The 15,240-nt window shown below is 36.0% G+C and overlaps 1 long non-coding RNA gene and 1 other non-coding gene across 5 annotated transcripts; both read left to right on the forward strand.

Annotated features, from left to right (window-relative positions):
- Nucleotides 1-938: 938 nt before the first annotated feature.
- LOC113754777 lies at nucleotides 939-6,225 on the forward strand. 4 transcript variants are annotated; one of them, XR_003465375.1, is made up of 7 exons: nucleotides 939-1,528; nucleotides 1,768-1,842; nucleotides 1,952-2,202; nucleotides 3,444-3,636; nucleotides 4,004-4,100; nucleotides 4,299-4,338; nucleotides 5,436-6,225. It is a non-coding gene; the product is annotated as an uncharacterized LOC113754777 (long non-coding RNA). The 4 variants fall into 4 exon arrangements; XR_003465372.1 differs by having other exon boundaries at nucleotides 4,299-6,225; XR_003465374.1 differs by having other exon boundaries at nucleotides 2,012-2,202; nucleotides 4,299-6,225.
- On the forward strand, nucleotides 3,110-3,224 carry LOC113754783. Its single transcript, XR_003465383.1, has one exon. It is a non-coding gene; the product is annotated as a small nucleolar RNA snoR109 (small nucleolar RNA).
- Nucleotides 6,226-15,240: the final 9,015 nt, after the last annotated feature.

Below are 15,240 nucleotides of genomic sequence, written 5' to 3' on the forward strand. Positions count from 1 at the left end.
GGATGTACTTTTGTATTAGGGTTTAAAATGTAATCGACTAAACATTTTGGCTGTTGTATATATTTGGGAATTGATTTATCTTTTGGATCCTGATGTAAGAATTGGGTAACTGATGTATTTTGAACTCGTGGTGCAAGACTTGGATGTTCGATTATGGAAGTGACTTTTCCTTATTAGACTAGTATAAATTGTTATATATTGTTAAGGTTGAATCGATTTGTCTCGAGTCCTGGCGAGAGTTGGGCAAGCGTTCCACGGATACCCTTAGGTTCGCCCTTGGAAGAAGTGGGGGCGTCACAAAATAGGTGTGTTCAATTATCAAAAACAAAATTTTTGAAAAATTGGTTAACAAATAGTATTCAAAAAATTTTATTTCCTTTATATCTAAAACTTTGGCACAAATCTTATAACGGTCACATGAATAAATAAAAATAATATAATTTAGTAGTTATTGTACTTACACTCCTTCAATTTCTATGTAAATATTGCAGCCTTATTTGTTTTTATTTTCATCTTCTAAAATTCCAAAATCAACTTACAAAAGGTCAAAATTGGAAGAATACTATAGTGCCTCTACTAAATATGTTTTTAATAATATTTTACATAAAAGGGCTGACATGTTACAAAGTTTATCATTCAAAGAGTGTTAAGTGTGATTTTAGAGATTTGAGGGGTGTTAGGTGTGATTAGAAAAAACCTCAAGGGAGGTTTATAAAATTATCTCTTAATTATAACAAATATTTAATTATATTTAAATATAATTAATTTTATAATAAAAAATATTTAAATATAATTAAAGAACAGAAAAATGGAAGAAATAGATATTGTAATTGAAGGTTTCTATAACCGTCCCTGTAAGGTCGGTTCAATTTCCACCTATGAGAAGAACCGGAACTAGTAGTTTTTCAAATCGGACTAGAACCGTGGCCATCCTAGCCTCTTGCGGTTGGCGCTTCACGCGAGTTTCAGTCCACTTTTGCGCGGACTCCTTTCCTCAATTAGGTTAAACGCACAAAACGCACTTTACAAATCCGCCGCTCCTCCTTTTCTCCTTCGTCTACCTTGCAACCCTAAATAGCAGCCACAGCTAGGCAGAATTCCAACAAAAAATTCTTTCAAATGCCTCCACGCCGCAACTCCAGCCCACTTATACCCTCTCCTCTAAAAAGAGGTTGTCAATCCCCTCTCTCTTCTCCGATCAACTGCAAAGCGGAAGTTTCCCCGATTCTTCCTTAAATTTTAGAAAATTTTTGGGTAATTCTTCTCCATTTCCCGCAGAAAGAACAACAAAATCGAAATATATTCCAATGCCCGGCATTGAATTCACTCTCCAGGACTGCAAAATCTGTGGCTCTTTTATCTGCCCACAGATTTGCTTTTAGTTGCCAAAATGCCCTACCTTCAACAGATCGATATAGCTTCACAGTTTTCTGTATATATCTCTAGGGTTTTTAGGAATTTCAGTTTCAGAGAATCAACGACCGCCGCAGCAGCAACAGTCTTCCTACCCTATGTTTTCTTGTTCATTGTAAGATTAATGCTTCATACTAATACTTTCTCACTCTTCATTAGATTATTCTGTTTTCTGATGCAAATTATTTATGACGCAATCTACAGAACTGTGTCGGCTGGCCTTTATATAGAAAATAAATATGGTCATGCTTTTAACGTAAAATTTGGATTTCATTCTGAAGGATATGTATTGTTTTATATTATGTTAGCGAATGTAATATTTGGATGTCACTAATCGGTGTTGTATGCATTCAGGTTACTTGTTAATTATCTAGATTTAGTTCCCAATTCCCCTGTGAAGTTAAAGAAGTTGGACCTGATGGCCAAGAGGTAAACTCTAGCAGTTTTCAACATAGCCATATTCATGATTCTGATTATAGATTTTGATTTGTCATCTTTTTGTGGTTGACTAGTGTGCTGATTTGTTATATAAAATCAGGTTTCAGCTTAGAGATTATGATGTCCATATCTTGACCTGCTGCCTCTTTTCTACAAGCAGTGCTTGAGCATATGGCTGCACTTGGTGGTGGTGTGCATATAATTTGGACAAGTCAATTAGGGAGTTTTGAAATTGCTGGTGGAAAAGGGAGACGTGATGTCTAAGTAGGTTCAATGAGAGCTTCTTTACCTACCTGAAGAATAATCTCAAAGCTAACAGGTCATGGATGGTCAGTTCTGAAGCTGATTATGGTAATCTAGCTTCTCTTGGCTTTTTTAACTGTACTGCCAAGTTGTTTAAATTGTCTTTATTATTGACAGCTTATAATCCCTTTGCCTTTAAGTAGGTTTGAGGAAATTTGTCAATGTTTCTTTAGGGAAAAAATAGTTTATTGTAAATTTGACTTGGACAGAAAAAATTGGAATTCGGTTGGTTGCAGTACATATCTGCTTTGCAGAAAACTTCCTTTAAATTTGTTCATATGTTGTTTGTCTCCCTATTGTCTATTAAATCATCAATTTTTTTTTCTAAAATGCGGACACAGCTGGCTTAATTTCTGATAGCAAAAAACATGAATAGATCAAACCAGTGTTTACTGTACCAATGCATGTTCTGACATGGGCATACCCAGAATGTATTTTCACATTTATGCCTCCTAGTTTGACTGTAAATATCCAGAAAATGTGATTAATGTTATTTGAGTATTTTGTTTTATGGTCTATTTTCGCACGATTTGTTCAGTTACAGCTAGAATATTTTGATTATAGCTCTTTTCTGAATATATTATATCCAGCTAGTAGTGTTTTACGGGGTAACAATTTTTCTGCTAAGCAAGCCAATTAAAAGTTTCTATTAGGCTGTAAACTTATTGGGTTTGCAATCCATTTTAGCTTCATGTATGTCCACATAGAACTTGAAGACTCACTTTACCTCCTGGAGAGAACCCTGTTTTGAGAATAATTTGTCTATTTCATTTGCAATTTGTGTTATCAGTAATTTATCTTGTTTCTTAGCATTTCTTGTCTGGACTTGCTTTTATTTGTTTTATGCTTTTGATTAGTAATGTTGGAATTCATCAATTTATGAGTAAGAAGTTAAAGCTATATGTACCAAGGAAAGGGTGAAATTTTGAAGTACCTCCATCTTGAATTGCTGAAGTGGCTGTAGCTATATGAATGAATATAAGTTAACTGGCCGGTTATTGTTTTTGGGATTCCTTCTGCTGGAGGGGTCTCTCTAGTTGACATATCTGCTTACCGAACTACTTACTTTTTTTGAAATTTTGTGGTTTCTTTTTACTCTTCTTTTTTACGGGCATTGGCTGCAACTAACCATTAAACATGAATTACTTGTCATTTGAGCTAGGGATGTAGCGTTGATGGACATATGATTCCCATTGTCAGTTGCTTGATAAGATTTATTTTGTTTTACTTTCTCCAAATAATGCTCACCTGTAGTTCTAATGCATGGTACATGATTGTTTTCTTTTCAGGGTTATGTGATCTACTGTGTTTGGGTGAGACGTGGTGGAAGAAAAGGGCGTGTTCCTGAGGGCATTGTGTATGGAGAACCCATAAACTAGGGTGTTGCTGAAATTTCAGCACAGCAAGTGCTCAGTGGTAGAGGAGCAGGCTGGTTGGAAACTGCGTGGTCTCAGGGTTCTTAACACTTATTGGATTCATGAGGTTGGTGTTGATACAACTGTTGGCATCAGGCACAATTATATATATTATTTCTTAAATTCTTTTTCCCCTAAATGATGATCACTTTGAATGAGCTATGGATTAACTTCCACATGAAGCTTTTGTCATAGTTACTCTGATAGGGGATGTAACTCTTTATGCTATCCTGGTCAGTTAAAATACATCTATCCAAATACTAGTTTAGCCCTGATAATTTTTGGGATTTGGTGCTATATGTGAACAATCTTCCATTGTCACTTGAACTGAATGTAGTATATTAACCCAGAGTAAATACTTCAAGAGCTATGACGTTAGAAATCTTTGGAATTGAATGTTCAGGTCATTTGAAAATTAGACTTCTTTGCAACAGGATGTATATGGTTTTGACCTTCAACATGTGCAATAAGCCATGGCGACATAGGTACAAGCATATGACTGGGAATGCTAAAAGGCAGTCTACAATCAAGGTTGTGAAATTTTTGTAGATTACTTGGAAAATGCTAAACCTTTTACCTAGCTACTAGTAGCCAGACTTGCAAGATTGGATAGCAATTTCAATTTTGTGGCAAAAAGAATATGCCTTTTCAAGATATAATTGCTGCTTAGATCATATGTAATCCATTACAGAAAATTTAATTGGACTATCCGTTCTATTTTGCTTGTAGGATGGTGGGGGTGGTAAGCTGAGGTGTGTACTTTGCCCAGGTGAAGCCTTTTCTTGATTCTATTACTTACACTGAGAATGACTTAAGATACAGGTTGTTTAACTCTTCATGTTCTCGCTCTATTTAGGTAAGAGTGCAATTGATTATTGTGAAAAGTTTGTAAGCAAGTTTGTTTGGACAAAACACTTGCATCCATTGAAGGCAATTTTGCCAAAGTGATTGGATTTCCTGTTGATCTGTTGCCTATATCGTGATTGGCTCAGCTGCGCTTATGTTGGTTGGTGACTTTTTGTTAAACACCTGTCCACTAGGAGCCTCCATCAAATTAATTACATCGATACTCTAGGTTCCAATACCTACAGATTGCGACATTGTTATTTTTCTAATTTGAATTATTGATTTTCTCCTCTTTCAAGATAGTTATTTATCTTTTCATGTGTTAAGTTCTTTTTTGATGCATGTTCTGTCATCTACATTAGGCATTTCCCACATTGAGAATGACTTAAGATATAGGTTGGTAGACTCTTCATATTTTAGCTCTAATACTACTTAGGTTAGAGTGGGCAATTGATTATTTTGACAAGTTTAAAAGTTCCTTCGTGTGAACGAACAACCGTACCCATGGAAGGCAACTTTGCCGAGGTGATCGATTTCCTTTTGATTTCCTCTTTTCCCTGTTGCCTATAATTGTGATTGGCTCGACTGGGCATATATTGATTGGTGAATTATTTGTTAGAACACCTGATCCATTGAAGAGCCTATATCCAATTAAAATTACATTGATACTCTAAGCCTCAATGCCTGTAATGTTGTTTTTTAATTTGAATTTCTTCTTCTCTCTCAATGTACATATCCTTTCATGTGCAAAGTGCTCACTTGATGCATGATTTGGATGTGTGCATGACGTACTTCAATGGGGATGATCAACAAATCATGAGCATAATTCTCTATACGATGAATGTGTCTTGGGCTATGGATTCTATCCTATGAAGCTCTTTGTAGTCATAGTTACACTAATAGAACAGCCTCATTTTTCCCATTTTTCTTAGTTAAATGCTTTTCCAAATTGCCTTTTAAAATTTGCTGACCCTAATCTGTTATGTGGGATCAATTTGTTTGAACTTGATATACTTTTAGGAGCTACTGGAGAACATGCCACTGGGTTGGTAATTGGAATGTATTAAAGAAAGTGAACATGATTGTTTCATGGCCAACAAAGCACTATAGTTATATTTGTTGGAGAACTGGGTACATGTTGTATTGCTTCATCTGGGTGTGATATCTAAGTCTAGCATTTGGTTCATTTGGCTTTTATTATCGAGTTATGCATTCATATCATTTGCAGGGATCCTTTTAACTTGCCTTAGGGTGGAGGTGGAGCGGAGCCTAAGCTGAATGTTCTTACTTCTTTGCCTGGGTTCTTTATTGCTACTTTGTGTGTCGGTGGTGGTCATGAAAATAGGGGGTTTGAGGGTGGGATTGGCGGAAGCGTTTTTGGAGGACATTTCACTTTGTGCCAGCCGATTGGCAGCTTTCAATTGAAAAATATGAATCCTGATGAGGGAACTTTTAGGGCTAAATTCATATTCCCCGTGTGATTTGCAGGTAAGAAGGGAATGACACAAGTAAGAAGGGGATGAAGCCGAGGAGCTTGTTGATATTGAGCGTGTGCATTTGGCCGCTGACGGGCTTTTCATACAAATAATGAAGGGATCTTCATTTGTAGATCACTACTACATTTCTTTTTCTTTTTTTTTTTTTGAGGTAAACTGGTAATTTTTATTGATGGAGACTAGTAAAGCTTGTACATAGTAGCAACGGCTACCTGTACACATAAGAGATCTGTACATGTGCTAGGAATAGAGGCAGCAATTTGGATCAAAATTCAATTATCAATCCATATGAACCATAGTTAAATGGATTGATCAAGTTAAATGTAGAATAGTGGTTTTATATGGATTTTCCATATAATTCAAATAATCCAATTATTGAAAGAAAGTAAATGAAGCGAACAGAAGAGTCGGAAAAACTTCTTTGCTAAAGTTATGTACCAACAAAATCAGCATTGTTTCTTCTTCTCTTAACACTTTCTCATCTCTAACCATCACAACTCCACATGCTTTTGCATTGAATTTTGCATCTAAAAGGCACCTCGATCACTTAGTTGCCACAATGGATGCCCAAATTTGTCTTTGTATTTTGGCCTCTGTTTTGTTAATTGGTTAGATAAAAGCCCTAATTGGGCTAATTAAAGATTTGAGAAATTAACTAAGGAAAGTTTTTGGGTCATCTCAATTAGAGGGTCGCTGGTTGGGGAATGTGGCGAGTTGAAAGGCTTCCGAGCACCTGAGAGAACCAAGACATAGACTTGATTGGTTTCAGTTGTGAGCTGTTTTAGTAACAAGTTTGATTTCTAGCTTTTCCCTTTTTCCTACATTTCTTTGCTTTTTATTCCAGTGTTGTTTTATGTTTTCTTTGTGCTGAAATGTTCTGAAATGTTCACTTTCGGAGTAAATGTACATGTTCTTTTAATTAGAGGAGACTATCTATGTTCTTTTAATATGGCTTTTGTAATAATGTGTAAAAAGTATGCCTTCAAGGACACATTCTACTTGAACAATCGCATAACTTTAGAACAATAGAAAAAAACTAACTGCTATGACTTACTGGTTTTCAGCCTAGAGGAGATAGATTCCAAGTAAACAACAAATACAATTGTTCAGCACTCCCAAAATTTGTTAGTTTAGCATCCATTTTACAACACTTTCAAATCAGAAATCAAGTAGGATCATCTTCTTAAATTTACATTACTAGTATTGGTCCAAGATACAGATCAGATTGTTGTAGCAAAGTGATGGCCATTAGTAGAAGAGCTAGCACAATTTGAGTCCTTTAACACATTTAACTCCCTTTAGCAACAGCAATTTCTCATGAAGACATAGGCAATATGAAATTGCTGACACCAACTAGATAAGCTCTAGAGATGAAATATCATGGAGCACTCCATTTTGTTGGTATTACTTAATTTGAGAAAGACCTAGAGTGAAGGCAACTTGGGAATATGGATTTGCATGCTATGTGGCTACTGGCTAAATCAATAATTTGACTAATCTCAGGCATGAATGGGATAAAATTTTACAACAGCCACCTGATTCCATGAACCAATTGCTAATGACAAACTTGAACGTAGCAGTGGTTGGTAAACCATTGAAGTGCATACATAGACAAAAATTGAATATTTTAGTGATTTGACAAATAGTTGCTTAACATGTTTTGAAATATACTGCATAAGGTTCGTTCCTTCCTCCATATATTGTCTCTCTCTTCTTGGTATAGCACTCGTGACATTTCTCTTAAGTTACAGATATGTAACATTGAAGTATTCACAATTTATTTCCCAAAGAATGTTGAATGCTTTGAATTATCAATGTATGATCTTTAATTTTGACTTGGCGAAGATAAAGAAGCCATTGAGCAATATTTTCAATGATCTCGCCTCTCTAACTCCAGTTTAATGTTGTGGATCTTGGGGATGACTACGTGGATTTTGTGGTCGATGGCATTACGTGTACCTTGATTCTCCTATTTTTATTTTATTTCAGAGCCCAAGCTTTATTGTTGAGGCTCCTAATTTTGACATTTGATTTTGCAATGTAGTTTGTTTTTTATTTGGTTAAAGTTTGCGTCAAATCCTTGAATGAGGCAGCAGCCAAAGAGAGTGCAGTGAGGTGTAATAGGTTGCTACTGCCCATTGCTACAAATCCTCCCCATCCACCACCTGAGCAAGGGGCACCAGGTGGTGAGTTTTTATTTCATCTAAATGCCAAGGAGAATGACCCTTCAATGAAAAGAAAGAGATGAGAAGTTGAGGTGTCCGAAGCCCTTGAGCTAGAAATGAACATACCTTTGGTGGAAACAGGATTAGTGGGAGGTGTTTCCCCAGGTTGTTGAGCATTGAGCTCTATTCCTATCGCACTGGCACCACAAGCTTGTAAAATAAATGATCCAGCATCAAAAGCTGAACCTCCTACTTGTCCTCCAATAAGTAAAGGTAAGAGGCTCCCAAAACTCGACTCGAGGTTGTGGTTGAGGTCAAGGTTGAGAGATTTCTAGAGAAAGGAAAGGAAGGGGAGGATTTCCCAGAAGTCAATTGGAGCGAAATCCCCCCTTCTTTTTGGAGTGAAGTCAAAATATCTATCCCTCCACTTCCTAAAAGTGAGGTCACTTATGCGGCTTCAAAATTTTGTCCATGGTGGGATTTGACGATAGATGCCGAGGTCCATGATGCTGAGGTAGCCAAGAAGGTCCTTCATGGTCCTATGCCTCCACTCGATGCTACATACATGAGGGAGTTTAATGAGTGGGAAGTCTTGAGACTTTTTTACCTAACTGCCACCCAAGTATAGTTCCTATTTCTTCAATCTTATTTTTGCATTTTTCTATGGTATCTCTTAATTCTTCTATATTTCGCTCTCCATTTTGTAGTCCCAAGTCGTTTATTCAACTGTTGGTCAAATGATAGAGAAATTCATAAAGGAGCTGGTGAGAGTAGAAAAGGAACTGGAGACATCTCAAAACAAATGTAGTAAGAGGGTTAAGAATCTCGAATTGCAAAACAATTGCATTCTGGGAGAGAGAAACTTCAAGCCACAAATGCCATCTATGTTGTCTGAGAAAAGGGACAAGAATTGGGGTGATGTCCAAAAGCAAAGCAAGGAAGGATGCTCGAGATTGGTACAAGGGTGAGCTCGAGACAGTATCTACAACGTGAGATTCCATCCATCAGAAGAATGCGTAATTGGAGGCTCACCTTGCTAAAGAAAGACGAGATTCCTAAGGAGATGGTAGCAACGTTTTTTAGGTTTGGTGCATTTACAAGTCTCCTGATGGATTTTCATATTGCGACTTTATATGTAGGCTTTATTAAAGGAGTAGATTACTTCCACAAGTTGCACTCAGAATTGCCACTCCCATCTCATGAGCAATATCGTCCAGGGGCAAGGGTACTAGCTGACCAGGCCGTAAAGTCTTTAACTAACACTATTGATGCTCTCTTAATTCTTCAATATATCAAACTTAGCTACTCCCTCGAAATATTCTTGGGTGATCTTGGTCAACCAAGGACTGGTTCCAGGTCAAGTGCCTGATTCTTCCATTCAAGCTAAAGAAGTCTAGGCAATTGAAGAAGCTTAAAAAGAAACTAAAGAACAATCTTAGATAGTCTTTTTTTTTAATCTTTCTTCCATTTTTTTTTGTACTTGACATCTTTGGGGAAATCAATGAAGTTTGTGGATTGACCTGCAACCTATTATCTATACACTCTCATATAATAGATACAAGTGCAAACGGTGATATTATATTTTTAAAAGCGAGTTCATTTAAACAATTAAATTAGAATTTTTACACATAATACTTCTTCAGATTATAAGCATTCCAAACGTGAGGAATTTTCTTTTCATTGAGGTCTTTAAGCTCGTAAAACCTTATAAGGGCCTTTCCAGTTTGCATCTAATTTTCCCACACTATGCTGTTGTACTTGACTGTGGAAGTTACAATTTACATGCCTCAAGTTGTATTTAAATGCACACTTAAGGATTGTTCTTTTCCTTCTATATAATGAGAAGACTACTTTGGAAACATGTTTGAGCTATGGATAACTTGGAAAGTAGATTAGCTAAAGATTTGCTACTATGCACTACAAAGAGTTCAAAGGTTTCCCCTAGTGATTTAGGCAACAACTATGGCACCTACATAGATTATAATTGATTCCTAATTATGATTTCTCATGATTTTTTGCCCGTTATGAACTAATTTTGGTTTGCTGCTAAAATGTTGACTACTAAATAGTTCTAGCACACCTGCGGCATTTTCAAGTTTGGAATCTGCTTGAACTATTCTGGATCATAGGTTTGAAAGTAAACTGAGTTTGATGTCGGTTTTTATTCATTGAATTTTGTTTAATTGATCATGTTCACCTGGATTATGTACTACACACTAAGAATGTCTTGGAAAACATATAAGATGCTAAGAATATGTAGCGTCCTTGTGAAGATCACCTATATGTTTCAGCTGAATACTTTTAACAACCTCACTGCAAAAGCCATATCTAAACTTGCTCTGTTAAGCACGTGTAGATTCCTTCTCCACGTAGATTCTATTTATATAATGTCTTTCCTCTTTATGTTCATCATTGCCTCTTTTCTTCTTCTGCCTAAAGTCTCTTTCCTCTCTACTTTTCATCGTCACTAATCCTCTTACTTCTATTCTCCCTCTGACTTTTCTTTATCGCCAACAACTTTTCTTTAAGTCTCACAAATTCATGGTCCTTTTTTTCAAGGTAAGTACTTTGTTTAATCGATGCTTTTGTTTATGTATTCACACCATGTCATTGGATTTATGTTAATAGTTTTGTGAATATTACATTATAGGGTTGTTTTTAGTCTAATAAAAAATTAATTTAATTATTTCCTTCCAAGCGGCCCCCTTTAGCTAATGATGCAGGGTTGGCCAAAAAGCTTTGGAATATCATCTTGAACTTAATAGCCACAAGTACTGTATTATATATGACTTCTCAAGCTATCTTTAGCCAATAAATTTTTGTGGCATAAATTTCTAAATCTTAAAATTCAGCGCATTAATTGTCTTAGTATTTAGATTTTAGAATTAAGATTCAGTTTTATCAAGCAGGCCCTTAAAGTCAAAAAAGTTCATTGAAAATTTTGGTTGATGCACCTTGCATTTGGAAGTTTCATATTCCTGATTGATATTTTTGAAAATCTTTTCCCATGGATCATTTTATAGAAATGCAGTGGATTGGCGCTCTTTATTTTTCTGTTTGATGGCTAGGTTTTAAATGGGCAAGGCAGTTGAGTAAGTCTATTGTTCATGCTTGGTTTGATTTCCTAATCAGCTTACATCTTGATCTTCAAGTTTGGCTTCATGATTCGAACCAAGCTCAAACAAGATTTAATCTAGCCCAGAAGATCCATCGAAAAATTAGGAGCAAATTTTAAACTTTGTGATGCTTCATGATTTACGCTGGTGTAATTCAAATGTCTCTTGTTAGTTATTCAAATTTTGTGTTTGTAAGAATGTAGGGAACATTAAATGCATGGAAGACTCAGAACAATGTAATGCAATTGAGTTTTGCATACGTTCTCCAACTTTTACAGTGCTTGCCTTAGATTAATAGCTTGGTCTTGCGTATAGGGCTTGGCAATACAAACATATTCAAGTATCACAACACTTTTTCTTTTAAGTCGTATGTTATTTGTAGCATTTTTGGTTAATCTAATTACCATCAATTTGACATGTTTATTCATTGTGCACCAGACAACTTTCAATGGCTTTCCAAAGAAACCATGGAAATCTAGAACTTCTTAGAACTGTATTTTTGGTTCAATGCATTTTTGCTCGCTCAACTTCCTAGAACTTCTGAGATAGACACTGTATTTTTTATTTTTTTTTTCTGAAATTCAATACACATAGACCCTGATTAGCGCATAAAGTACATTATAGTTGATCAAATATGGTAAGGAATATATTTTTCTCCCCATATAGAGAGACAGCAAATGATGGTAAAGTCAAGGTAGCAGAAATAAGAGTGTGTAATACAGAGCACCCTTTTGGGGGCACTTTTGTCTCCATCAGGATTGGATGCACTTCTCGGATTTACATTGTACTAGGAGGCAAGAACCGCGATGAGCTGGAAAATGAGAAAAATGGAGCTAACAAGGAATTTGGAGAAAAAGATTAGTGTCAGGAATTAACAAAAGTCGATTGATTAGAGCATACAAGGATATTTCAGAAATAAATCTAACGAACCTAAACAGGGAACATCAGGGGGTTAAATATAAAAATTGTAGTGCCATGGATACATTCTTTCAATTCCTTTCCGGTCGAATGAAGAGAAGAACTTCGCCATTTTGAAGTTCATGGTCCGCAACGAATGTGTTCCAATTTTGGTCAAACTTTGTCGCAGTCATTCCAAGACTATATGTCCGGTGTCCACTAGTAATATTGATAGTTGGAGTCTTGGCTTCATGTAATTCTGGGGTTATATATTGTGGAAAGGCATGCTAATTACCAAGCATAGTTATCAGGAATAGAGACAAAAAATCAAAAAAGAAGAAAGGTGTATGCTAACCAAGGTGTATCTATGGTGCCTAGTATAAAATTGGTAGAAAGTAGTAGATGCTGCCAGATTATGGCCGAAGAATGGATGTATGGATGACGTAATACGGTTCAAGTTTATGGTAACTGCAACATCTGCATGAAAATCAATTGTCTTTGATTAGTATGAATATTATAAAGTAATATAAGGAGAAATATTGCAAGAAAGAATAATTTCTTGGCTGAATTGGTTGATAATTTGGCACCATTAGTAAAGGCAATGTCCATGGCATTAACGTGACGATTTGTGTTGTGCCAAAAGCTAGGGCATCACAGGTTAAATTCCCTCTACGTCGCAGGAAAAGTAAGTCATATTCATGAATTAGGTTGTCTCTGCAATACGATTCCCAGCCTTGTTCAAAGCATCTATCATTGATTGCTACATGCCAAACAGCGATGCCGTGGTATAACTTCATAACTTGGCCATTTTCAAAGCCAGCTGATTTAAAAGTAGAACCAGGGATTTTCTGGGGGGGAGGGGAAAAATCCAGATGTCATGGAAATTGTACAAGACAACTGATTCAACGTTAATATGAAGTGTAAACCTGTTTCTGCAGATTCATAATGCAACACCATGGATTTCCTTCATCGAAGGTGCATGGCCGTTGACAGGTGCCGAGCCTATGCAATAATAATAAAAAACCTAACTACCACCAAAAGCAGTCAATAATCAATTCTAGGTACTGGACTAGGGACTCTAGGTGTGCAATGGGTTACTTGATTCACCCTGTTCCCGAAGAGTTTGTTTAATCCGATATACCCGAATTAATTAGTTGACAAAATTTACTAACTAGTAGACAGTGGCAAGCAGGGTCGTCTCCTCTGGGACTGGGGAGAAATTTGTTCCTTTCGAGTCAAGACAAATGGGAGGTTTCAGGATTAAATACTAACTAAATAAATTAAATGTGAAAAATAATTAATTGGAAGAAATAATAGGAAGAGCTCTAGGCAAGGGTACAATTCAGAAATGATTCATGCAACTGATCATCGATTCAAGTATATTTCCAACATTTATTAATAGATTAGTTATAGTTGTTATGTACGCGATAAACAACCAATCTTTCCTTAATTTCTCGATAGTTAAGGTACGATCGTTAACTATTTCTCTAACCCGGAAACAACCCTAGGTACGACCATAGGATTTAATTTCTAGATTGCATTAAGATTTAGAAAAGCCGAATCCTAACTAACAAACACGCTACGAGGGTTTGTTTAAGTTAGATCGTATGTTTTCCTGACATAAACCCAATTACGCCAGTTGCTACCGGAACGGAGGTAATGGAACAATTACGGATTCAACTACCCCCAATTAGCAAATAGCCTATGTGAATAATTAAATATTGTGCATCTATTCAATCATACACGATAGCTATAATAACAATTAAAAGCAGAAAACATACAGATACCAATAAATAAAGGAAGCAGTTAAAATAATTTAGATCTCACAGTTATTGTTGAACCAAATCTTCAGTTGTCCCTTGACTAGAAATACGAAGTTAGTTCTCCATTAATGGAGAAGCAGCCGTGCAAAATAATTGTGAAGAGTTTTCCATTCCCTCCCAAAAGTCGGCCACAAAAGTTAAATAAAAAGACAAGAATTGTTTTTCTCCAAACGTGAAGAAAGAATAAAAAATAGACTAGCCTCCTCAAACGGTCCGTCCTTTGCTTTTTTCCTTTTTGTTTCCTATTTGGACTCTATTACCAATAACACCGCATGTTTCCTAATAGAAAAAGGTAACTACTAAGATAATATTCCAAGTTCCCTAATCCAACACTAAAACTAATAATGAAGATTAAAATCTTCAAAATCTTCCTTCAAAATTGCCTTGAATTCAACTCGGACTTGGAAACCAGCCTTGAACGTGCCACCATCAAATTAGCTGGAAACTGCCCCTTTTAATCATGTTTTGGTATTTCCCTACAATTTAGCACCATTAACCAAATATAAGTAGAATCAATCAATTAAAATAATATTTGGCTAAAATCAAGGGGAAAATAATTATAAATTTAGCAACAAATTATGACCTATTAGCCGTCTATAAAAATATAAAAAGAAGCAAAATCATAAATTATTATTACGAGCAACGAAATATAAATATGCCATAAGAAAGCAAGGAACATACAGTCTGTTGCAAAAGCCTCAGAACTAATATCAATGATATTTTGCAACCATTGTTCAACCGAGGCAAGAGAGTACAGCGAGGGTTCACCCATGTAATTTAGAACCATCGGATAGGCCTCAAAGAAACTTCTCTTGGCAGAATATAATACTTTTCCCTGAGGTGACTAGATAATAGTTGCGGCGTGAACTTGAGAGCCATCAAAGGTGCAAAGGTAGTATCGAATTTTGTCCTTGAGATCCACTGCTTTCCACCTCTTGAAAGGGTTTTTGGGTTTGGCCATTGGCAAGATGGAATGGAAAGAAAAATTACATGGAATGTCCTCTATCAAAAGATAGAAGCAAGAGTAGACACTTTATACATGTTCAGGATTATTAATGTGGAAAAGGTGCAGGATTATAATTAATGAAGCTGGTGGAAAAGGTGCAACTTTATTGCCTAGCAAATAGTAGGTGTGCATTGCTTTAAAGAGGCTTTATTGCTGAGAGCAGCTGCAGAAACTTTATATCTCTAGATACAGAGATACGAAACTCAGTGCAACTGATTTTCAGAAAGTCTTGCCTTTAGCTCAGTGATCAAATAAGGAATATAAGCACAATAACATATGTTAGATAGATAAGCTGGAAATGCTCTCGATAACAGAGTATCGA

Source organism: Coffea eugenioides, unplaced genomic scaffold (genome assembly GCF_003713205.1).
Source record: "Coffea eugenioides isolate CCC68of unplaced genomic scaffold, Ceug_1.0 ScVebR1_103;HRSCAF=471, whole genome shotgun sequence".
In the NCBI taxonomy this organism is placed as follows: domain Eukaryota; kingdom Viridiplantae; phylum Streptophyta; class Magnoliopsida; order Gentianales; family Rubiaceae; genus Coffea; species Coffea eugenioides.